The 24,084-nt window shown below is 45.3% G+C and overlaps 1 protein-coding gene across 4 annotated transcripts in view; it reads left to right on the top strand.

The window, feature by feature from the left end:
• Nucleotides 1-24,084, top strand: part of sema4b (semaphorin 4B) — a 172,004-nt gene that overhangs the window by 82,244 nt on the left and 65,676 nt on the right. The window contains exon 1 of one of the 4 annotated variants that reach the window (XM_033050500.1): nucleotides 15,861-16,177. The exons of the other annotated variants lie outside the window; for them this stretch is intronic. The gene's annotated coding sequence lies outside the window, so the exon portion shown is untranslated. Of the gene's footprint in view, nucleotides 1-15,860; nucleotides 16,178-24,084 lie in introns of those variants that run through there. 4 annotated transcript variants of the gene reach the window in all.

Raw genomic sequence — 24,084 nt, 5'->3', positions numbered from 1 at the left:
CTTTCAGCGGGACGTCATACCAGAGACATGGGAATGGATTCTGGTCCTGGCTTTCCTCCAGCTGAGCATTGGTATCTGTGCTGGGCCTCCAGAAAAAGCAGCAAGTTTTAAACTCCTTGCTGCACACACATCACACACAATTTATTATTCCTGACAATGCCACTTTGGTGTGCAAGTTGACATGTTTCCCTTGTGAAAATGCAAAGGACACTGACACAGAAGGGCCTTTGCCCCACAGCCAATCCCATGGGAAATGTGCTTGAGTGATGTACTGGGCCTGTGTCTAAATTCTGTGTCACTATGTTGATAACTAATCGTTCTCAGCAACCGAATAAGGCACAAGGCTTTCTCAGTCTATCCACAGACATACAGAAAGCAAAATACAGCTTGATAAAGCAGCAAAGGATGACTGGCGACACGGTGGCGCAGCGGTAGAGTCGCTGCCTCTCAGCGCCAGAGACCCGGGTTCAATCCTCACCACGGGTGCTGTCTGTATGGGTTTCCTCCGGGTGCTCCGGTTTCCTCCCACGTCCCATGGACGTGCGGGTTTGTAGGTTGATTGACCTCAGTAAGCTTCCCACTTGGTCTCAGCACGGAGCTCTGCCTGTGGTCTCAGCACGGAGCTCTGCCTGTGGTCTCAGCACGGAGCTCTGACTGTGGTCACAGCACAGAGCTCCCCCTGTGATCTCTGCACGGAGCTCCCCCCCCCCCCCCGTGGTCTCTGCACGGAGCTCCCCCCGTGGTCTCTGTGACGGAGCTCCCCCTGTGGTATAGTATAGTTTAAAGATACAGCGTGAAACAGGCTCTTCGGCCCACCGGATCCGCACCGGCCAGCGATCCACGCACAATAGCACTACCTTATACACACTAGGGACAATTTACACTTACACCAAGTCAATTAATCTGCAAACCTGCACGTCTTCGGAATGTGGGAGGAAACCGGAGAAAACCCATGCAGTTACGGGGAGAAGGTACAAACTCCGTACAGACAGCGCCCGTAGTCAGGATCGAGCCCAGGTCTCTGGCGCTGTGGGGCAGCAACCCTTCCCGCTGCGCCACCGTGCCGCATCAGAGCTCCCTCGTGGTCTCCAGGTTGAATATTAAATTCACACGTTCAAAGTAACACTTCTGCTTCCGATTTACGTAACATCTAATTAACCAAGGTGTCCGTGGGACGTAAGCCCTTGTGTAATTCGGGGAGTGTCTGTCTATTCATTTGATGCAACAAAAAAAGCACAAGATGATATCTCTAAATGAAAGTTACCAATATTTGCAATAACCTCCCCCAACCCCTCGTATGATGAATTGATGCATACACGGGCGGGTATGTGTAGTTCCTTTTTGTTTATCTACAGATTCGATTATTTTCCAAATTTAAATGAATTAGTCAATCAATAAAGAAATGGCAGCGTGTCGGGGAGTTAATTTGGATGTCGTGTATCCAAGAGTTATTTGATGAGCAATTACACAGTGATTAAATGATCCAGTAATTTGACACAAGTTCCACGTAATATACTTCCCTTCTTAATTTCTCTAATGACAGGCCATTAGCAGTCTCCCAGAAATAGTTTGTTGTTGACAGGGTTATCACTGTATTGGGTAGAAGGAGCTTGATCTGGAGTTCATTAACAATGTTTACATAATTAATAAACTTTAGTAACATACTTTGGAATTGGTATCAAAAAACAGTTTGATAATTCAGTTAGTCTGCTATTTAACTTCAATTCAACGAAGAAGTTTAGGGGAGGCTCCGGTGACGCAGCGGTAGAGTTGCTCGCTTGCAGCGCCAGAGAACCAGGTCCGATCCTGAGTACGGGTGCTGTCTGTAGGGAGTTTGTACATTCTCCCTGTAACCACGTGGGTTATCTCCGAGTCCTGTAAAGTCCGATTAAAGATAGTCCAAGGGTCTCCAATGAGGTAGATGGGAGGTCAGGACTGCTCTCTTGTTGGTGAGGGGACACTTCAGTTGCTTGATAACAGCTGGGAAGAAACTGTGTGAAAGAAGGAACTGCAGATGCTGGAAAATCGAAGGTAGACAAAAGTTCTGGAGAAACTCAGCGGGTCAGACTTGGTTGGTAGTCTTTCTGCGGAGTTTAATGTTATAATAGAGCGATTGTCCTTACTTTCTTTTTCTTTCTTTTCTAGGGTCTACTTTCTTACTTTACTTCCTTCTCTAACTTCTTTTCTAAGGGGCTTTCTTTTCCCAACACTCTCTTGCACTTCACAACTCTTGCGCACCTCCTTTACTTTCCTTACTTCTATCTTTTTCTTAAAGCTTTAAAAAAAAATGAAGCGGTACAAAAAATGTATTAAGATATATGTGTTGTGTGTTATTGTAATTTACCGTACTTCTAATAAAAATAATTAAAAAAAAAAAAAGAAACTCAGCGGGTGCAGCAGCATCTATGGAGTGAAGGAAATAGGCAACGTTTCGGGCCTTTTTTTAAAAATATTTTAATTTTTTTTTATACTTTTATTTTTTTATATTATATATTATTATATATTTTTTTAATATTATATATTATTATATTTATTTTTTTATATTATATATTAAATATTTTTATATTTTTATATTTCTGAAGAAGGGTTTCGGCCCGAAATGTTGCCTATTTCCTTCGCTCCATAGATGCTGCTGCACCCGCTGAGTTCCTCCAGCACTTTTGTGTACCTGGGAAGAAACTGTCCCTGAATTTGGAGGTGTGCGCTTTCACACTCCTGTACCTCTTGCCAATAGGAGAGGGGGAAGAGAGAGTGGCAGTACTCTAACCTTATAAACTCCAAAGGATATAGATCCACTATTATCTGCCATTCTTGGGTTCCCACAATTTGCTGGTTTGAATTTACCACAGCCCAATACACCCTTGCAGGTACAAGAACAATATTTCATCACCGATGTGCTTTATGAAGCAATGTGACGCTGACAACTAACTGCCAAGACTAAACCACTGAGGAAACTTAATGACATCCTCAATTACCACTGGATTTTGTAATCTCCATCCGATATTTCCTCACACACTTGCTCCTCTCACCAGCCTCGGATTATACCGTAGAACCTTTCCAATACACTTACAGAACTGTATCAGTGCCTGCGATGTCAAACCAACACGCCCTTCTCTCATAGTTATTTCAGCAAATCACAGGTGTGCTGGGTAATAAAGTTCTAATTGTATCGTATACATTCCCCCTCTCTGTGTGTGTTTCTCTCTCTCTCCCTCGGTCCCTCTCTCTGTGTCCCTCTCTCTCTGTTGCTCTCTGTCTCTGTCTCGCTCTCTGTCTCGCTCTCTCTCCCTCCAGTTGCAGGATATAAAAGTCACGACACTAACACTCTCTCTTCCCCCCCCCTCCCATCCCCATGCATCTGGGCAGAGCACTCCTTGCTCAACCTGTGTTACTCAACCTACAGTGCATTGAATCACTGGTTCTAATGACCTTAAATGAGGAAATCCTGCCAACTGCTGAGAGAATCTTTCCCGTACACAAACAAGAATGTAGTTCTATGTTGAAGGAACAGGAGAAAGAACTGAAATTAAAAGGAAAAATGCTGGACCCCGCAGAATGGTGAGCCCACAGAAATGCCATTTGGCCCATCTACTAATTGATCGTACAGTCTCTCCCTTCCCCAGCAATTTCCCCAGAGATGTGCGGCTTTGTAAGTTACTTATCTCTAGTGTGTAGGGAGTGGATGTCAAAGTGGGATAACATGGAACTTGTATGAACAGGTGATCGATGGTCGGCATGGACTCAGTGGGCCGAATAACCTGTTTCTCCAAACTAAACTAATCAAACAAGTTCATAAAAGTAGTCATGTGAAAAAGTGCAGTTGGTTAATGCTGACTGAAGGATAAATATTGGCCAGTGTGGCTTCTCAGTGTACAACATGGTGGCTCGGGCCATCGATTTAGCAACTAAGTCGGCACAGCGGTGGCGCAGCGGTAGAGTTGCTGCCTCACAGCGTCAGAGACCTGGGTTCAATCCTGACTACAGGTGCTGTCTGTATGGAGTTTGTACATTCTCCCTGTGACCACGTGGGTTTTCTCCGGGTGCACTGGTTTTATTCCACATTGTAAAGATGTAGGATTCTGTAAATTGCCCCTTATGTGTAGGATAGAACCAGCGTACAGGTGATTGTTGGTCGGCGTGGACTGAAGGGATGAGATACCCCATCAAGGTGCTTTAGATGAAATTTCACACCAACGTTCCTTTGCTATCTCCCACAGAGATATTTTGGAAAAGTGCATGGATGTTATCCTCAGTGTCCTGGTGAATTTCCCCAACAACAAAGTTTTAAGCAAAAATTGTTGGATCATTGATCATGTTGGGCCTTTAGTCAGTTCATCTAATGTGTGTTGCCTGACACATCTCTTTCACGAGTACACTTGCTAGAGTTGAAATGTCTTAATTAGCTGTCAAACACCTTGGAAGATGCTGTGCTCTCAAAAGACAGTTGAGAAATACAGGTTTTTCCATTTCAGTCCTATCGCTAGTTCTTCTAAAAATAAACAAATTAAACAAACATAAAGGCAAGCAGAAAAAAATTACAGGTGGTGAAAATCTGAAATAAAAACAGCAAACTCTGCAAGCAAAGATTGACACAGAGTGCTGGAGTAACTCAGCGAGTCAGGCAGCATCTCTGGAGAAAAAGGATGGGTGATGTTTCGGGTTAGGGCCCAGAGATGCTGTCTTCCAGGACAAGGGGTCACAGCTTAAGGATAGAGGGAAAATCCTTTAGGACCGAGATGAGAAAAACATTTTTCACACAGAGAGTGGTGAATCTCTGGAACTCTCTGCCACAGAAGGTAGTTGAGGCCAGTTCATTGGCTATATTTAAGAGGGAGTTAGATGTGGCCCTTGTGGCTAGAGGGATCAGGGGGTATGGAGAGAAGGCAGGTACAGGATACTGAGTTGGATGATCAGCCATGATCATATTGAATGGCAGTGCAGGCTCGAAGGGCCGAATGGCCTACTCCTGCACCTATTTTCTATGTTTCTATGTTTTCTTCAGACTTACTGCAGAACAGGCAGCATCTGGGGAGAGGAACAGAGTAAAAGGGGATAAAAACTGGGAAGTCAAATGAGTTTGAGGCGAGAAGATGGAAAGAGATAGAAAAGAAAGTCTACTGTAGATGGCTGTAATTCCAGCACTTTTATATTTATTAAATAATTGAAAAGAATGCACAAAGTTCTCAGCTAGCTCACAGCTAACAATGGCCTATTTCCTGTATCATCGTTACTTTTTTGCATATCTTTCATTCATTTGTTCTACATCTCTCTACATCACTGTCTATATCTCTCCTTTCCCCCGACTCTCAGTCTGAAGAAGGGTCTCGACCCGAAACGTCATCTATTCCTTCTCTCCAGAGATGCTGTCTGACCAGCTGAGTTACTCCAGCATTTTGCGTCTATCTTCGGTTTAAACTGGCATCTGCAGTTCCTTCCTACACAAACGGCTTAAGTGTAATTGAATGATGTTCCAATATTAAAATTGAAGGATTTAACCATCAGGTGAGTTAAAATTAAATTAAATAGTGTTTTGCTATTTAAGAGTCCCAATCAGTATTATGAGGATTTAATAGGTTTATTGCCACTTTGAAAGAAGAAATCCAATGGAAGGAACACAGTAATAAAATGACATTTTTCTTTTTGATCAGAAAAACAAGAAAGGCCCTAGTTCTTATTAGATTGTAAAATCTCAATTCACATTTGCTGTTTATTGCAATCATATTATTTTTGAAGGACTTTTGTTAAAGAAGCACTTCTGGTCATTTTAAAAATGGGATCAAAGTAGAATTGGTGTAAAAGGGATGGTTGGAATGGACATGTGTAGGAAGGAACTGCAGATTCTGGTTTAAACCAAAGATAGACACATAAGCTGTGGTAACTGAGCGGGTGAGGCAGCATCTCTGGAGAGAAGGCATGGCTGGCGTTTCGGGTCGAGACCCTTCTTCAGACTGAGAGTCGGGGGAAAGGAGAGATATAGAGCAGTGCCTCTTAAACTATTTCAGTGTCATTCACCCTCGAGTCTTTATCACAAATTTTCATTCACCCTCGACTAAATTTTCTGATGTTTTTTGGTAATTTTCGTCTTATTCTCCCTTGTGTATAATTTTATATATAATTTATTTTGTCACATGAGCAAAAAACATAAATTAACTAATTTCGTAAGTGTTTATTTTATTAAACTTTTTGAATATCCTAAAAATATGTAAAGAAAACTAGGAGTGAAAAAAAAAAGTTTGATTACCACTGGAGTTGGAATATCATTCTATTAGAATGATTTTTTTTAAAACATCGCAACGTCTAAACACTGGGCTCCAGCCCCATCAACCCCCTTTGGGGCTTTGATTACTGCCGTTTTTTTCTTGGAAAACTAGCTCAAAAAACCATGGGCTATGTGATTTAATATATTAGTATCCAACTAATATAACTTTCTATAACTCTCGCCGACAAAAGCTCACAATGCCACCAAATATCAACTTTGGTAGCTAAATTGCTACACAACGTAAAGTTACTGTACAACAGTTGCCTACGGCGATCCTCCAGTGTTGCCATTTATACATTTATGATAATGGATGGGATTTATATAGCGCCTTTCTAATACTCAAGGCGCTTTACATCGCATTATTCATTCACTCCTCAGTCACACTCGGTGGTGGTAAGCTACTTCTGTAGCCACAGCTGCCCTGGGGCAGACTGACGGAAGCGTGGCTGCCATTCTGCGCCTACGGCCCCTCCGACCACCACCAATCACTCACACACATTCACACACAGGCAAAGGTGGGTGAAGTGTCTTGCCCAAGGACACAACGACAGTATGCACTCCAAGCGGGATTCGAACCGGCCACCTTCCGGTCGCCAGCCGAACACTTAGCCCATTGTGCCATCTGTCGACCATGATCCCACCAGCTCGTCTGGTCTACCCTAAAAGGTTATATTACAGTAAATTTGGGGAATATCCAGCTACTTGGAAATTAGAAAACCATAGGTAGAGAGAAAACAACATGTTAAATGTCCAGCTCCATTGCCATTAAAACCAATAAGAGCTCACTAACCACTTTAATGGCAATGCTTTTTTTCAGTATAGAAAAAAATATATAAATAGCTGAATAAATTAAGTCATTCACTCCTCCAGTTTCATTCCCCCCCAAATAATTTCATTCGCCCTTGGGTGAACCATTCACCAGTTTAAGAAGCACTGCTGTAGAGAGATGTAGTACAAATGGACAAAAGATATGCAAAAGAGTAACGATGATAAAGGAAATGGCCATTGTTAGCTGTGGACTAGGTGGAAACGAGTTACAGACAATGAGACTCAACAAAGGTGACTTTGAAGCGAGTATGATGACTGGGGGGGGGGGGGGGGTTGGGGGGAGGGGAGGGATGGAGAGGGAGGGGGTGCAAGGGTTACGAAGTTAGAGAAATCAATATTCACACTGCTGGGTTGCAAGCTGCCTTTTATTGTACTTCTGTTTGCCTCCATTACAGGAAGGATGGGGAAGCTTACAACAGGGTGCAGAGGAGGTTTACCAGAATGATGCCTGGATTACAGGGAGAGGTTGGATAGACTTGAATTGTTTTGTCTGGGACATTGGAGGTCGAGGGAAGACGATAGAAGTTTATAAAAATTATGAAAGGCACAGATAGGGTAGACAGTCAGAACCTTTTTTTCCCAGGGTGGAGATGTCCAACACTAGAGGGCACTAGTAAGGTGAGAGGGGGAAAGTTTAATGGAGATGTGTGGGGTCTGGAACACACTGCCAGGGGTGGTGGTGGAGGCAGATACGATAGTGGCGTTTAAGAGGCTTTTGGACAGGCACGTGGAAGTGCAGGGAATGGAGGGACATGGATCGTGTATAGGCACCTCTTTTCCAGCTATTCCCGGCACCAGTCACTGCGAAAAATGGTCCCGACCCAAACCTTCAAACGCCTATCCCATGCTCAGATGCTGCCTGACCTGCTGAGTTTCTCCAGCACTTTGTTTTTCGCTTAAGATTCCAGCATCTGCAGTTTCCTGTTTCTTTTATATGTTCAAGTGGGTTTAGCGTTGAACTTTACATGGGGAAAAAAACATGAAATTACTTTAATTTAGCATCATGACCAGCATCAACATTGTGGGCCGAAGGGCCCGTTCCTGTGCTGTACTGTTCCATGTTCTATGTTAAAATTTCACTGCTTCATTAACTTCAGAATTCGGAAGGAGATGAGGAGGATTTTCTTCAGTCAGACGGTGGTGAATCTGTGGAATTCTTTGCCACAGACGGCTGTGGAGGCCAAGTCAATGGATATTTTTAAGGCAGAGATAGATAGATTCTTGATTAGTACGGGTGTCAGGGGTTATGGGGAGAAGGCAGGAGAATGGGGTTAGGAGGGAGAGATAGATCAGCCATGATTGAATGGCGGAACAGACTTGAAGGGCCGAATGGCCTAATTCTGTTCCTATCACTTATGACCTTATGACATGAAGTGAGTTAGTGAGAAAATTAGTTAGGTGTAGGAGGTGAAAAATAAACAGCTCTGAAATAATTCACCATGTCTTAGACTCGTGAAGGTAAAGTACAACCTGTTTGTTAAACGTTAATCCTTTAATTGTCTCAACCACTATTGTTAATTTCTTAAAAAGATTCTGGAAAAAAACACACACGCCAGTATTTCATTGGCTTCCCAATGCAGCTTCCAGTGTAAGCTGGCAGTAATTGCTGCTTCATTCGTCACTGCCTCAATCAAGTTCATGCATGAACTTGAACTGAAATCTTGCACTGATATTTAGCAACTTGGCCAGTTTTGACAAACCGAGTGGTTCAAGGCTGTGTGAGCCTCGATTGTTTTCACCTGTTAAGTACTGAAACAAATCTCGGGTGGCACGGTGGTGCAGCGGTAGAGTTGCTGCCTCACATCGCCAGGGACCCGGGTTAGATCCTGACCTTGGGTGCTGTCTGTACAGAGTTTGTACGTTCTCCCCGTGACTGTGTGGGTTTTCTCCGGGATCTCCAGTTTCCTCCCACACGCCAAAGACGTACAGATTTGGAGTATAATTGTTCCTAGGATAGAACTAGTGTATGGGTGATCTCTGGTCGATGGACTAGATGGGCCAAACGGCCTGTTTCCACGCTGTATCTCTAAAACTACAACTAAAACTCTGGAGTAAACTTAATTCACAAAGAAGAATTCAGAGCAACAAGTCCAATACCATCATTCTATTAGCTTTATCAGGGATAAGTTTGATCTTTGATATCTTTGGTAGTCGGGTTTAGTTTGGTATGGAGATACAGCAAGGGAACAGCCTTTTGGCCCATCAGGTCCATGCTGGCCATCGATTATCCATACACCAGTTCTATGTCCTACACGCTTGGGGCAATTTACAGAAGCCAATTAACATGCAAATCTGAAATGTGCTGGAGTTACTGAACAGGTCAGGCAGCATCTCTGGAAAACGTGGACAGGTGACGTTTCGGGTCCGAACCCTTCTAGTACAACCTACTAACCTGCCCCTGTTTGGGGTGTGGGAGGAAACCGGAGCATCTGGAGAAAACCCACGTGGTCACTGCGAGGACATACAAACTCTGCACGCACAGGCAGCACCTGATGCCAGGATCAAACCTGGATCTCTTGTGCTGTGAAGCAGCAACTTTAGCGCTGTGCCAAATGGATTATTCCTGCATTAAAATGATACTGATTACAAAACAGATTCCTAGTGCACTGCAACAGACCCATCTGCCCAATACATCCATGCCAACCATTAACTAGCATGACGGCATGGTGGCGCAGTGGTAGAGTTACTGCCTTACAGCGCCAGACACCCGTGATCGATCCTGGCTTTGGATGCTCACAGCACGGAATTTGTACATTCTCCCCATGACATGCGTGGATTTTCTCAGAGAACTTCGGTTTCCTCCCACACTCCAAAGACGTGCAGGTTTGCAGGTTAATTGGCTTGGTAAATGTAAAAATTGTCCCTAGTGGGACTAGGGTCGGCGCAGACCCGGTGGTCCGAAAGGGCCTGTTTCCGCGCTGTATCTCGAAACTAAACTAAAAATGCTTTCTCCAAGCCTCCAAGTTTACTTCACATCTCTTAGCCCCGACCCTACACTGATATATTTTCTCGAGTTGTTTATAGCTCTGCTTTGGCCAAACATGTCACCCTGTACCTCTCATAAGTTTGTATATGATGACGTTATATGATGACGTTAGGAATATAATCACAATGTACATAGTCAAACATCTTTACAAAAAATGGTATTTAATATAGTTTGGTGTTTTACGGTGTTAAACCTATTGATGCTTATTCGATGGAACACGGCTATTCTCTTGAATCAACCGGACTAATTTTCTCTCTGCTACCTAGCAGGGGTCTGTCTGTAGCAGAGGATCCAAAATGTAGCCAAACAAAGCTGGAGTAACTCAGCGGGACAGGCAGCGTCTCTGGAGAGAAGGAATGGGTGACGTTTCGGGTCGAGACCCTTCTTCCTTGCCTCACATTCAACATGTAGCCCCAGGATAGACCACATCGTGGCTGATTAATTTAGCTGATTGTGTTGAAAATACAAAGCACTTCAGTTAACTCAGCAATGCAAGTAATGGATAAAGAAGTTTGTCTGCTGAAAGGAACTCTAAAACTGATAACATTTTGGGGAAAAACATGCGGGTGCCGAAGAAATGTTCATATTCTTATCTCCACATCTCTGCTTTTTTGCATATCTTCCATTCATTGTTCCTTATCACTCTACATCATCGGCTATATCTCTTGTTTCCCTTATCCCTGACCAGTCTGAAGAAGGGTCTTGACCCAAAACGTCACCCATTCCTTCTCTCCAGAGATGCTGCCCATCCCGCTGAGTTGCTCCACCCCCCCCCTCACCCCACACACACACACACAATCAGTCTGAAGAAGGATCCCGACATATCCGTGTTCTCCAGAGAAGCTGCCTGCGTTACTCCAACACTTTTGTGTCTTTTTGTGTAAACCAGCATCTGCAGTTCCTTGTGTCTGCATGTAACATCAGACTGAGACCATGTGGCTGTGCACAGTCTGAGAGCAGGTCCATATACACAGACGGAAACGTGCTTATGTACATGAATCTGAGGCTGGGTCAGAGTGAATCTATCTGAGTCCAGTGTTTGTGTAGCACGTTGTGAGACCAGAACTCTTAGAAAAAACTGCAAAGTCGTATTTTTATTTCGTTTTAGAGATACAGCGTGGAAACGGGCCCTTCGGCCCACCGAGTCCACACTGACCAGCGATCCCCGCACACTAACACTATCCTTTGGTGAGAAAATGTTAAAACCTATTCACACATAAACCAGTTCAGGGCATGGCTCTCTCTCGAGCGTTAGCCAAGGAGCAGCGCAGCTGAAAGTACAAGATACGCACTTTGAGACATTTAAGCTTTATGCTGTAAAACAAAGGAATGCCGAAAATTATTGGTTACGAAGAGGCAAACATGCAAATGTCCCCCCGCCAACCAAAACATCAACTGGAGTCGTTCCCACATTCCACCAGATCTGTGATAGCACTCATATTATAATGACTGTTTATTCCACATTCCTAACCAATGTGTCCCACTTAGCAACAATTAAAATATACCCAACCAGGACCACCCTCTACTTCAAACAATTCCTACCACATATCTGGGATATATGGGTGCAGATTAAATTCTAACATGTTTTTGCAATGACTTGAAGGAGAACTGTTAATGGTGGCCACATTTGCTGCAGTTGCCTTGTGACCTCCCTTCACTCTCTCTCTCCTGTGCTATTTCCCAAACCGATGATTCTGTCAAAGACTAGATACATCCCACTGGTCTCCTCTAGATATTGTGCTGGGTTTAACTCACTCAGTCGCTCATTGAGGATCATCCCAAATGGACACAAAGTCCTGGAGTAACTTACTAGGTCAGGCAGCATATGTGGAGAACGTGGATAGGTGACGTTTCAGGTCTCGACCCATCTACAGACCTTTCTTCAGACTTTTCAGTTTGAATGAGGGTCTCCACATGAAACGTCACCTGTTCATGTTCTCAAGAGTTGCTGCCTGACTCCAGTACTTCAGCATCTGTATACACAACCTTGTGTAGGAAGGAATGGCAGATGCTGGTTTACACCCTATATAGACACAAAAAGCTGGAGTAACTCACCAGGACAGGCAGAATATCTGGAGAGAAGGAATGGGTGACATTTTGGGTCAAGACCCTTCTTCACATGTGACGTCACAGTCAAATTCTTTGCTTTCATACCCACGGTATGCGAACAGTCACCACATAGAGGGCGCTTACAACGTTACAAAGTACCCCCACACCATAGAAACATAGAAAATAGGTGCAGGAGTAGGCCATTTGGCCCTTTGAGCCAGCACTGCCATTCAATATGATCATGGCTGATCATCCAAAATCAGTACCCGGTTCCTGCTTTCTCCCCATATCCCTTGATTCCGTTAGCCCGAAGAGCTAAATCTGACTCTGAGCTAGTGCCAGGTCCTCCTTTGTTCTTCCCCGCCCCCCCTTTCCCCCCCCCCCCCCTACACACCCTCCCCTTCCCCATCACCCCCAACCCCCCCCCCCCCCCTCACGGCGGTCCTCCCCAGGCTGGGCCGTCCATTGTTCGTGTATGTACTCATGTTTTACCTCCTAGCGCACCAACAAAAGTGTTTCGCTGTGTCTGGGTCCACATGAGATTAATACACACATCCCAACGTGTCAGGTTTCATTTCACTTATCTCAGGTTAGAAACCTGTTCATCAAAATAGAATAATTACCTTCCCTGAAGAAGTTTAATGCTTCATCCCAAAGCTGACCCATCCAAGAGTGTCGTCAATGCACCTGTGATTCTCAGAATTAATCTATAGCCTGCTGACTCACCATAGTAGAAATTCAAGTATTGCTGTACCTGGGAATGTCAGCAAGCCTTTGGCATGGCACGACACACATGTATATTCATGTGAGCATTCATGTATAATTTATACACATATATTTATGTATAATTTACGTGTTATGCGTTGTCTGAGTCTGCGAGCAAGATTTTGATTGTACAGTACTTGTATCTCACCACACTCGTGCAAATGTCATGAAGCTCGACTCGATATGACCTGGCTGTAGTTCCCACAACACCTAGTCACTGACTGCAACTTCCCTGGAAACTGTGTAAGAAAGAACTGCAGATGCTGGTTTAAATCGAGGGTAGACACAAAATGCTGGAGTAACTCAGCGGGCGAGGCAGCATCTCTGGAGAGAAGAAATGGGTGGCGTTTTGGGTCGGGACCCTTCTTCAGACTGGAAACTGCTTACAGTGAAACTAGACATATTACAGTTGCAGTAAAACCTTTTCCACAATCTTCTCCCCCCTCCCCCCTCCCCCTCACCCCTCCGTACAATCAGTCTAAAGAAGGGTTGTACAGAGAATGTATCATGTTAACATATATTTGGCACTTGAAAAAAGGTACCACTGTATTGTACTTCTAATAAATAAATAAATTAATTAAATTTTTAAAAAAAGAAGGGTCTCGACCCGAAACAACACCTATCCATGTTCTCCAGAGATGCTGCCAAACCCATTGAGTTGATCCAGCACTTTGTGTCCTCATGTGTACTAATCAACACTTGCAGCTCCTTGTTTCTACGTTTCGCCTACTCCTCCATTCCACTTGAGCTCATCCGTTCCTCAAATCTTCATCCATGGCTTTGTCCCATCGGGGTTTGGACCATTGCCAACGGCTGGAACATGGTGCAGCCACCATGAACTTGAGATTGTACGAAACTCTGCTGCCCAATGTCCAAACTAGCAGCAGGTCCCATTCACCCATCACCCAGAGCTTGCTGAACCACAGGGGTGGGAGATTATAACCTTCACGTGGTCCTCCCTGTTTCGACGAATGCAATCAACCTAACGTGCACAATCAAATAAGATCAAATAGAACAAGTTGTCCTACAACTTTAGGCTGTGCACGCCATACCCAAGAAGAAGAAGAAGCTGAACTACAGAGTTAATCTGCGTCTTGATATTAAACTTCTGATCTTTGTCTTAAAGTTCCTCCACAGCCATTCCATTCCCTACCATTGTAATCTTCTGCAACCCCCAGAAACGGCCAGGCTAACTGGACTTCTCTTGAGTTTGAGTCTAGTTTATTGTCACGTACACCGAGGAATAGTGAAAAGCTTTTTTGGTGCGTGCTAACCAGTCAGCGGGCTAAAGAAGGGCCTTGACCCGAAACATCACCCAATCCTTCTCTTGAGAGATGCTGCCTGTCCCGCAGAGTTACTCTGGCTTTTTGTGTCTATCTTCAGCGGAAAGACAATGCACCATTGCATTCGAGCCGTCCACAGATACAGGATAAAGGAAATAACATGCATAATGTTTAGTGAAAGATAAAGCCAGTGAAGTCCCATCAAAGATAGTTTGAGGGTCTCCAATTAGGTAGATAGTAGTTCAGGACTGCTCTCTGATTGTTGGTAAGAAGAAGCCTTCTGAAGAAGGGTTCCGACCCGAAATGTCACCTATTCCTTTTCTCCAGAGATGCTGCCTGTCCCGCTGAGTTACTCCAGCACTTTGTGTCTATCTTTGTGAACTTTGTCCTGATCTGGGTTGTTCATTATTATTAAATGTAATCACTCTAACTGGTGCATGAGCCCAAAACACAGGAGGAATTCATGTTCAGGAAGGAACTGCAGATGCTGGTTTAAACCGAAGATAGACACAAATATCTGGAGTAACTCAGCGGGACAGGCAGCATCTCTGGAGAGAAGGAATGGGTGACGTTTCAGGTCGATACCCTTCTTAAACGTCACCCATTCCTTCTCCATAGGAGGATTTAAACTCTGCTATTCTCTCTTCAGACCACATTATGCTGTTCTTTCTTCTTTTAAAACAGTCCTCATAAACTGATCAGCTCGGCCAAACTTTGAACACTAATATAACTGCTCAGTGTTACATCCAGTTTGAGGATGCTCTTTATTCTTTCACATTGTTTACATTGCTGTGGCTATCCCATGAACTGAGGGACTTGCAAGACCATTTCAGAGAGCAATTAAGAGATAGCCGCATTGTTGTTGGTGTCTGGAGCCGCATTGAGATTAGATCATACGGCATGTTTAGAGTTTAGTTTAGAGATACAGCTTTAGAGATATAGCGCAGAAACAGGCCCTTCGGCCCATCGAGTCCGCACCGACCAGTGATCCCCGCACACTAACACTATCCCACACACATTAGGGACAATTTACACATACACCAAGCCAACTAACCTACAAACCTGTACGTCTTTGGAGTGTGGGACACATGACAATGAACAAAAACTAAACAAAAACTAACATGAGTTGAGGTCTGAAGAAGGGTCTCGACCCAAAACGCCATCCATTCCTTCTCTCCAGAGATGCGGGGGGAGGGGGGGGGGAGAGAGAAAGGAAGATCTCCAGATCAATAGTTTCTTTATTTTCCTTTATCATCATTACCTTTTTTTGCATATCTCTCATTCATTTGTTCTATATCTCTCCACATCACTGCCTATATCTCTCATTTCATTTCCCACTGATTCTCAGTCTGAAGAAGGGTCTCGACCCATTCCTTCTCTCCAGACCAGAGATGCTGCCTGTCCCACTGTGTTACTCCAGCATGTTGTGTCTGCCTTCAATAGTTCAGGTCTCTGCACAGGCACACAGTCATGTCAGCGCTGCCATATCTGGAGAAGGGTTTCGGCCCGAAACGTCGCCTATTTCCTTCGCTCCATAGATGCTGCTGCACCCGCTGAGTTTCCCCAGCAATTTTGTGTACCTGCCATATCCATGCCGAGTACCCGAGGACAATGTGTAGTAAATGGAGTTAATGGTTTTATTGGTCGGGATGAAAGGGGAGGGGAGCTGTAAAGAGAATTACTTTCCAGTTTATTCCTATCAATTTGCTGCTCCAATTAAAGTTAAAAGCACTGGGTGTGTTCTTTGGCTGCTGCTGGGAAGATAAAACAAACACTTCAAACCTCTCGCACACTATGTATATAGTAAACATTCCTTCAGACCCAGCCCATGAAATGCTGGTGTTTGCTGTTCGGTGTTCACTTGTGGTGCGTTAGTTGGCTGACGGGTGTGGAGAAGCGTGGTGGTGTTTCAACAGCAGCTGAGAAGAAACTGCAGTGATTGTAACCCTCGGCTCCTCTCCTGTGACATTTATCCCGCCGTTTCTCAAGAAAAGACTCATAAATTATGTAAGTATTCAGGTGAAGCTTTTATTTATGTCCGAATCTGTTCATAGCTTGATTGCTCTGCCTTGTGCTAAGATTGAATGGAGATAACCGTGAGTTTGAGAAGTAATTTCCTTTAAACACACCAGCACCCCTACCCACCAGAGTAAACTGCTCTGTCCGTAGGAGCAGTACAAAACCTGTTCATATGTGGCCTTTAATTTATAACGAGATTTCGAACCTTTTCCAGCCCTTTCACTAAATGGTACAAGCTCACTCTTGGAAGGAACAGCCAAGATTTCCTCTGCTTGGACAGAAATAGACTCTGTGGAGTCTTGTAAACATTGACACAACAATTGTATATGCATCAACTAATGGATCATTAGAGGCACAAGGGCAGTCTGTTTGTTTTACTTGCTCTCGCGTTGTACATGAAGCCTGAAGAAGGGTCTCGACCCGAAACGTCACCCATTCCTTCCCTCCAGAGATGCTGCCTGTCCCGCTGAGTTACTCCAGCATTTTGTGTCTACCCTCGATTTAAACCAGCATCTGCAGATCCTTCCTACTCGCGTTGTACTGTTTAGGAATCGTCCGTCACCAGCGAAAACACTTCAGCAAGAGTTTGATGCTGTGCGCATCTGATTGTGTATCAGTTTGCATAATGGAGATTTATTTGGGACGTAGGCTGTGTTGTGCAGTGTGTTACTGCTAACATTGTTGCTACTCAGCCGATGTGTGAGTACAGAGGATTCATTCTTGCAGATTCACTGCTAAATTGGTAAGTTGCCGTTACTAAGTTAGACTGACCTCGTCTCTTTGTGTTGATCTGGAGTTTGACAGAAGCAAAGAGCTCAGATTTAAACTGCGTCCCATTAAGTCATAGCTTACGGAAATGTTGGATGTTGATTATGTTATGGTGTGTACTGCCTTAGGAGGTCTGTTCAACACAGAGTGTTTTTTCTAAAGCCCTGTCTATATTCATCGCTGCATTGTGTTTAGCTTTGAATTCTGAAATAAGGAACTCCGAGCAGTAGAGGAAGGGTCTCGACCCGAAGCGTCCAGAGATGCTGCCTGGCCCGCTGAGTTATCCAGCATTTTGTGTCTATCTTCAGTGAAGAAAACGCAGCATCTGTAGCCCCTTCCTACGCCAAACACGTACACTCGTTCCACACTAGGGTTAGACAGCTGTGTGTAACTCTGGACCTCAACTATTGAGGGCGAGCTTTGTAAATGGCATGCAAAGAAATTAAGAACTTGGATTTGAGTTTGTTGCCCGCTGTGTAAATAATGTGGTTATTGTTGTGACACAAAAACGCTGGAGTAACTCAGCGGGACAGGTGGCACCGCTGGAGAGAAGGATTTTTTTTTAAATTTCAAAATATACTTTATTCGAGAAATAAATATATACAATACATGATCCTTACAAAAATCCATCTGACATTCTCGGAGGCTATACTATCCCCAAGTCATAATTTTACCCCACACCCTTGCCACTCATGTGACCCACTGGTGTGGAATCCCTTCCCTTATTTTGAGGGGCGTCTCCACCACACCCTGTGGAGAGAAGGAATGGGTGACATTTCGGGTCGAGACCCTTCTTCAGACTGGTTAGGGATAAGGGAAATTAGAGATATAGACGGTGATGTGGAGAGATAAAGAACAATGAATGAAAGATATGCAAAAAAGTAACGATGATATAGGAAATAGGCCATTGTTAGCTGTTTATTGGGTGTAAATGAGAAGTTGGTGCAACTTGGGTGGGGGAGGAATAGAGGATTGGAAATAGACGCAAAATGCTGGAGTAACTCAGTGAGACAGGCAGCATCTCTGGATAGAAGGAATGGGTGACGTTTCGGGTCGAGACCCTTCTTCAGTTTGTTTGGCTTTGTAGACCGGAGAGGATGTTTCCACCAGTGGGAGAGTCTAGGACTAGAGTTCACAGCCTCAGAATTAGAGGATGTTCTTTTAGAAAGGAGATGAGGAGAAATGTATTTAGTCGGAGGGTGGTGAATCTGTGGAATACTTTGCCACAGAAAGTGGTGGAGGCCAAGTCAGTGGATATTTTTTAGACAGAGATAGATAGATTCTTGATTAGTACAGGGGTTATGGGGAGATGGCAGGAGAATGGGGTTAGGGAGGAAGAGATAGATCAGCCATGATTGAATGCTGGGTAGACTTGATGGGTCGAATGGCCTAATTCTACTTGTATTCCTATGACCTTATGACTGATTGAGGTTTGTTTCTGTAATTTTCAGAAGCCCAAGGAGGAGTAATGGGCCTGTCCCACTAAGGCGATTTTTTAGGCAACTACAGGCCACATGTTCGCGGGTGGTCGCCGGGAGTCGTCTCCTCAGTCGCGCAAAAAGTCGTGGCGTCCTTCTGGTCACCGCTAAATTTTCAACATGTTGAAAAATTTTCGGCGACAGTGGGTTTGACGCCATTGAGCGTAGCTTGACTTCTCCTGACGTAGGTTGTCGCCAGGATGATGTTGGTTGTTGCCGTTTTTTCGGCGACCTGCTACGGCTATGACAGTCGCCGGCAGTTGCCTAAAAAAATCGCCAAGTGGGACAGGCCCATTAGATTCCACATTGAAGCAACTGTATCACTCCGAGATTGTCAGTGGAGTGTGTGGAACTGCAATACCTTTCTATTGTGACAGAAGTGAAAAGAAGTTTTAATCATCCACATGATTTGAAAGGAGTTGTTTCTTTCATGAGATCACATTCCCTGCATCATTCTTGTAAATTACAGAAATATCCAGCTTGAAATGGATTCAATTCACATCCTCATTGGTGGTATCAAAGCTGAGTGACTGCAGTTAGTCAACTCTTCGCCAAGTTGTAGTGTCATTTTATTTGTAGATAGCCCATTAAATTGTGCTGTCTTATTTATTTATTTTGTTTTTAAGGCTCACAACTCACTGCGCCAGCATTTATTGTCCACGTGTAATTGTACAATCCCCATCTGGAGGCCATTCCTGCACAGTGGCGCAGCGGGTAGAGCTGCTGCCTCACAGCGCAAGGGACCCGGGTTCAATCCTGACTACGGGAGCTGTCTGTGTGGAATGAGGGGGAGAGGGTTTCAAAGGTTAACTGAGACCACTTTCCTCATAGGACCTGTCGAGGGAGGGCGGGGGGGTCCTTCAGTCCGCCAATGCTTTGGGGCCAAGCTAACGGAGATAATAGAGTACTTCAGTCATAATCTAGAAACAAGAAACTGCAGTTTACCCCAGGACCATGACCCCACTGACGAGCACCAGGCCACCATATCTAGCACCATCACCGACTTCATCAACTCCCACGCCCTGCCCGACCAAGCTTCCAACCTCATCGTTCCCCAGCCCCGCACGGCCCGTTTTTACCTTCTCCCCAAAATCCACAAACCCGGCTCTCCCGGCAGACCCATTGTCTCTGCTTGTTCGTGCCCCACCGAACTCATCTCCACATACCTTGACTCCATACTATCCCCCTTGGTCAAATTCCTCCCCACCTATGTTCTAGACACCTCAGACACTCTCCGCTGCCTCCGCGCATTCCATTCTCTAGGCCCTCACCCCCTCATCTTCACCATGGACGTCCAGTCACTCTACACCTCCATCCCCCACCAGGATGGCCTCAAAGCCCTCCGGTTCTACCTCGAACAGAGGAGCAACCTATACCCAGCCACTGACACTCTCCTCTGCCTAGCGGCGCTGGTCCTCACCCTCAACAACTTTACGTTTGACTCCTCCCATTTCCTCCAAACACAAGGCGTAGCTATGGGCACACGCATGGGCCCCAGCTACGCCTGCCTCTTTGTCGGGTACGTTGAACAATCCTTGTTCAATACGTACCAGGGCCCCATCCCCGACCTCTACCTCCGTTACATTGACGACTGCTTTGGGGCCACCTCCTGCACCCACACACAACTGACTGACTTCATCCACTTCACCACCAACTTCCATCCGGCACTCCAATACACCTGGACCATTTCCGACACTTCCCTACCATTCCTTGACCTCACCATCTCCATCGCAGGGGACAGACTTCTGACCGACATACACTACAAACCAACTGACTCACATGGCTATCTGGACTACACTTCTTCCCACCCTGCCTCCTGTAAGGACTCCATCCCCTACTCCCAATTCCTCCGCCTACGCCGCATCTGCTCCCAGGATGAGGCGTTCCACACCAGGGCATCGGAAATGTCCTCGCTCTTCAGGGAACGGGGATTCCCCTCCGCCACCATAGATGAGGCTCGCACCAGGGTCTCATCCATACCCCGCAACACTGCTCTCTCTCCCCATCCCCGCACTCGCAACAAGGGCAGAGTCCCCCTAGTCCTCACCTTTCACCCCACCAGCCGGCAAATACAACAAATAATCCTCCGCCATTTCCGCCACCTCCAACGTGACCCCACCACTCGCCACATCTTCCCATCTCCCCCCATGTCTGCCTTTCGCAAAGACCGCTCCCTCCGCAACTCCCTTGTCAATTCTTCCCTTCCCTCCCGTACCACCCCCTCCCCGGGCACTTTCCGTTGCAACCGCAAGAAATGCAACACCTGTCCCTTCACCTCCCCCCTCGACGCCATTCAAGGACCCAAGCAGTCGTTCCAGGTGCGACAAAGGTTCACCTGTATCTCCTCCAACCTCATCTACTGCATCCGCTGCTCTAGATGTCAGCTGATTTACATCGGTGAGACTAAACGGAGGTTGGGCGATCGTTTCGCCGAACACCTCCGCTCAGTCCGCAATAACCTACCTGAACTCCCGGTGGCTCAGCACTTCAACTCCCCCTCCCATTCCCAATCCGACCTCTCTGTCCTGGGTCTCCTCCATTGCCAGAGTGAGCAACACCGGAAATTGGAGGAACAGCACCTCATATTCCGCCTGGGTTGCTTGCGTCCGGATGGCCTGAACGTTGAATTCTCCCAGTTTTGCTAGCCCTTGCAGTCTCCTCCCCTTCCTTAACCCTCGAGCTGTCTCCTCCCATCCCCCCACCCTCGGGCTCCTCCTCCTCCCTTTTTCCTTCCTTCTCCCCCCCACCCCCCATCAGTCTGAAGAAGGGTTTCGGCCCGAAACGTCGCCTATTTCCTTCGCTCCATAGATGCTGCTGCACCCGCTGAGTTTCTCCAGCATTTTTGTGTACCTTCGATCTTCCAGCATCTGCAGTTCCTTCTTGAACAACTGCAGATGCTGGTTTACTAATGACACAAAAGGCTAGTTTTGTCTGAAGAAGGACCCAGACCTGAAATGTCACCTATCCATGTTCTCCAGAGATGCTGCCTGTCCCGCTGAGTTACTCCAGCATTTTGTGTCTATCGTCAGTGCATTAGTTAGCAGCACCTTCTATGGTGTAATTGACGCAGGGAACCCTCGTTTACTCCTTTTCCCAGTAACTTATCTGGCTGATAAACCTCATCCCCAACTACCTCCGTGCTATTTCCAAAGCACACCCTGAGTTTAGACACCTTGGAACTGATTTTGCAACAATGGTAACCAGCTTTATGCTACGCATCTTTTCAGGAGCTTTGGGAATAGTGAGCACCTCATTGAACGATCCTTGATCCAGTGCCAGAGACTCCTATTTCAGTCTATCCTTTGATCGTTGTGTCGAAGTTACACCCAGGCTCCAGGGAGCAGGCTCATTGGGACAGTCAACTTGGCCCTTTAAATTAGTCCCCATCTTAAAATGACCCCACCATTGATCTCCCTGAAGGCCAACCAGCCTGGCACAAGCACAGAGCTTCCTGGTACACACTAGTGTACACTTGGTGAGCCTGTCCAATGTCTCTCTCGGTCATCATCGTTGAATAGCAACTGGTTTACATGAATGGACAACACTCAGTGTTTGTGGGGAAAGTATTTTCTTTCTCTGGGTTTTCTGACGAGCTGGATGAGTTTCAATCCGTCTCCGGGCTCTGGTCCAAACCACTTCATAGAACTGCAACGGATTAGCAGATAAACGGCTAGTTTTAATCATGAAACTGTGTCTTCTCATTTTTTAGGTTTGGTTTAGTTTGGTTTGGTTTCATCAGGGTTAGGGTTAACAGACCCTTCGGCCCACCGAGTCCATGCTGACCAACGACATTGCAGTAAATCCATACCACTTATTTTAATATAGTGTCACATTCAAAGATGCCAGGAAGCTTTTCTGCAACGTAACACATTAGGAGAGCAGATGGATATTACCAAGAAAGAGAGGATGCTAATTGTTTAAGTGCTACAAGTGTTAAACAGCTGCCGAAGAGGATCCACCTTTGAGTTTGACTAATGCAGATAAATGAACTTGAAGAGTTTAGCGGGATATGGGCCACGCGCAGACAGATGGGACATCTTGGTCAGCGTGGGTAAGCTTGGCCGAAGGGCTTGGTCCGTATGATGCGGTGACTCTAGAATAGATGTTGGGATTTTGATTAAAACACCAAGTGCTGGAGTAACTCAGTGGGCCAGGCAGCATCTCATTTTGCTAGCCCTTGCTGTCTCCTCCCCTTCCTTAACCCTCTAGCTGTCTCCTCCCATCCGCCCGCCCTCGGGCTCCTCCTCCTCCTCCCCTTTTCCTTCCTTCTCCCCCCCACCCCCCATCAGTCTGAAGAAGGGTTTCGGCCCGAAACGTCGCCTATTTCCTTCGCTCCATAGATGCTGCTGCACCCGCTGAGTTTCTCCAGCAATTTTGTGTACCTCCTAGCATCTCTGGAGAACTTGGTGAGACAATATTTCGGGTCAGGATCCATCGCCTATCCATGTTCTCCTGAGATGGTTACTCCAGCATTCTGTGCTTTATTGAAAGCAGAACACAGTGGATTGTGAAATCAAGATGCCTGAGTCTCACTCAGCCGCTAAGCAAACAGAAGATTAGTATGAGTTTCAGATTCTGTAACAACATTGTGCCCAAATAGTGAAAAAAACATTTGCATGGTATTGTGTGACAGAGATTCAGTATTAATCAGTTTGTGCAAGTGTAAGAAGGAACCGCAGATACTGCATCCTACCACAACTAGAGAGTGGTCCTGAACTACTATCCCCCTCACTGGTGACCCTTGTACTATCTTATATCGAACTGTATTTACCTTGCACGAAACATTATTCTCTTATCATGTATCTATACACTGTGAATGGTTCGATTGTAATCATGTATTTTCTTTCCACTGAATGTTTGGCACGCAACAAAAGCTTTTCACTGTACCTCGGTACAAGTGACTATATAATAAACGTCACCTATTCCTTCGCTCCATAGATGCTGCCTCACCCGCTGAGTTTCTCCAGCATTTTTGTCTACCATAAATTTAACTGAAACTGGTTTATACTGAAGGTGGACACAAAGTGCTGGAGTAACTCAGTGGGTCAGGCAGCCTTTGTGGAGAAAAGAAATGGGTGGCGTTTTGGGTCGGAACCCTTCTTCAGACTCAAGACCTGCGTGGACTGCTGTGTCAATCCACTGTGTGTGAGTTCTGACAAGATATACAAAACTATTTTCCAGCGACATTGTGGCATTCCTTTGACTATTAAACAAACTCTTAAAACCCACAGATTCAAATTCTTTGCTCCCCAAACTGTTGCTTTAATCTTTATAGTTTGCTCAAATGTCAACAAGTCAAGAGTCAAGAGAGTTTTATTGTCATGTGTCCCAGATAGGACAATGAAATTCTTACTTGCTGCAGCACGACAGAATATGTAAACATAATACAGAACGGCAGGTAAAGGTTCAGTGTGTCTATAGTCTATAGACCATATATATATATACACAATAAATAAACAGATGAAGTGCAATAGTAATAATAGACTCTTATTGTTCAGAGCTTGTTTGATGTTGTGTTTAATAGCCTGATGGCTGTGGGGAAGTTCCTGTTCCTGAACCTGGATGGATGTACAAGCTGGTACAATGAAGAAACTCACGGCGGTGATGAACGCACTTTGGGATGTACGCCAATGTTTTGGGCGGGGTTAA

Source organism: Amblyraja radiata, chromosome 34 (genome assembly GCF_010909765.2).
Source record: "Amblyraja radiata isolate CabotCenter1 chromosome 34, sAmbRad1.1.pri, whole genome shotgun sequence".
In the NCBI taxonomy this organism is placed as follows: Eukaryota; Metazoa; Chordata; class Chondrichthyes; order Rajiformes; family Rajidae; genus Amblyraja; species Amblyraja radiata.
Note: the sequence above shows the minus strand (reverse complement) of the source record. Positions and strands in the feature narration are given on the sequence as shown.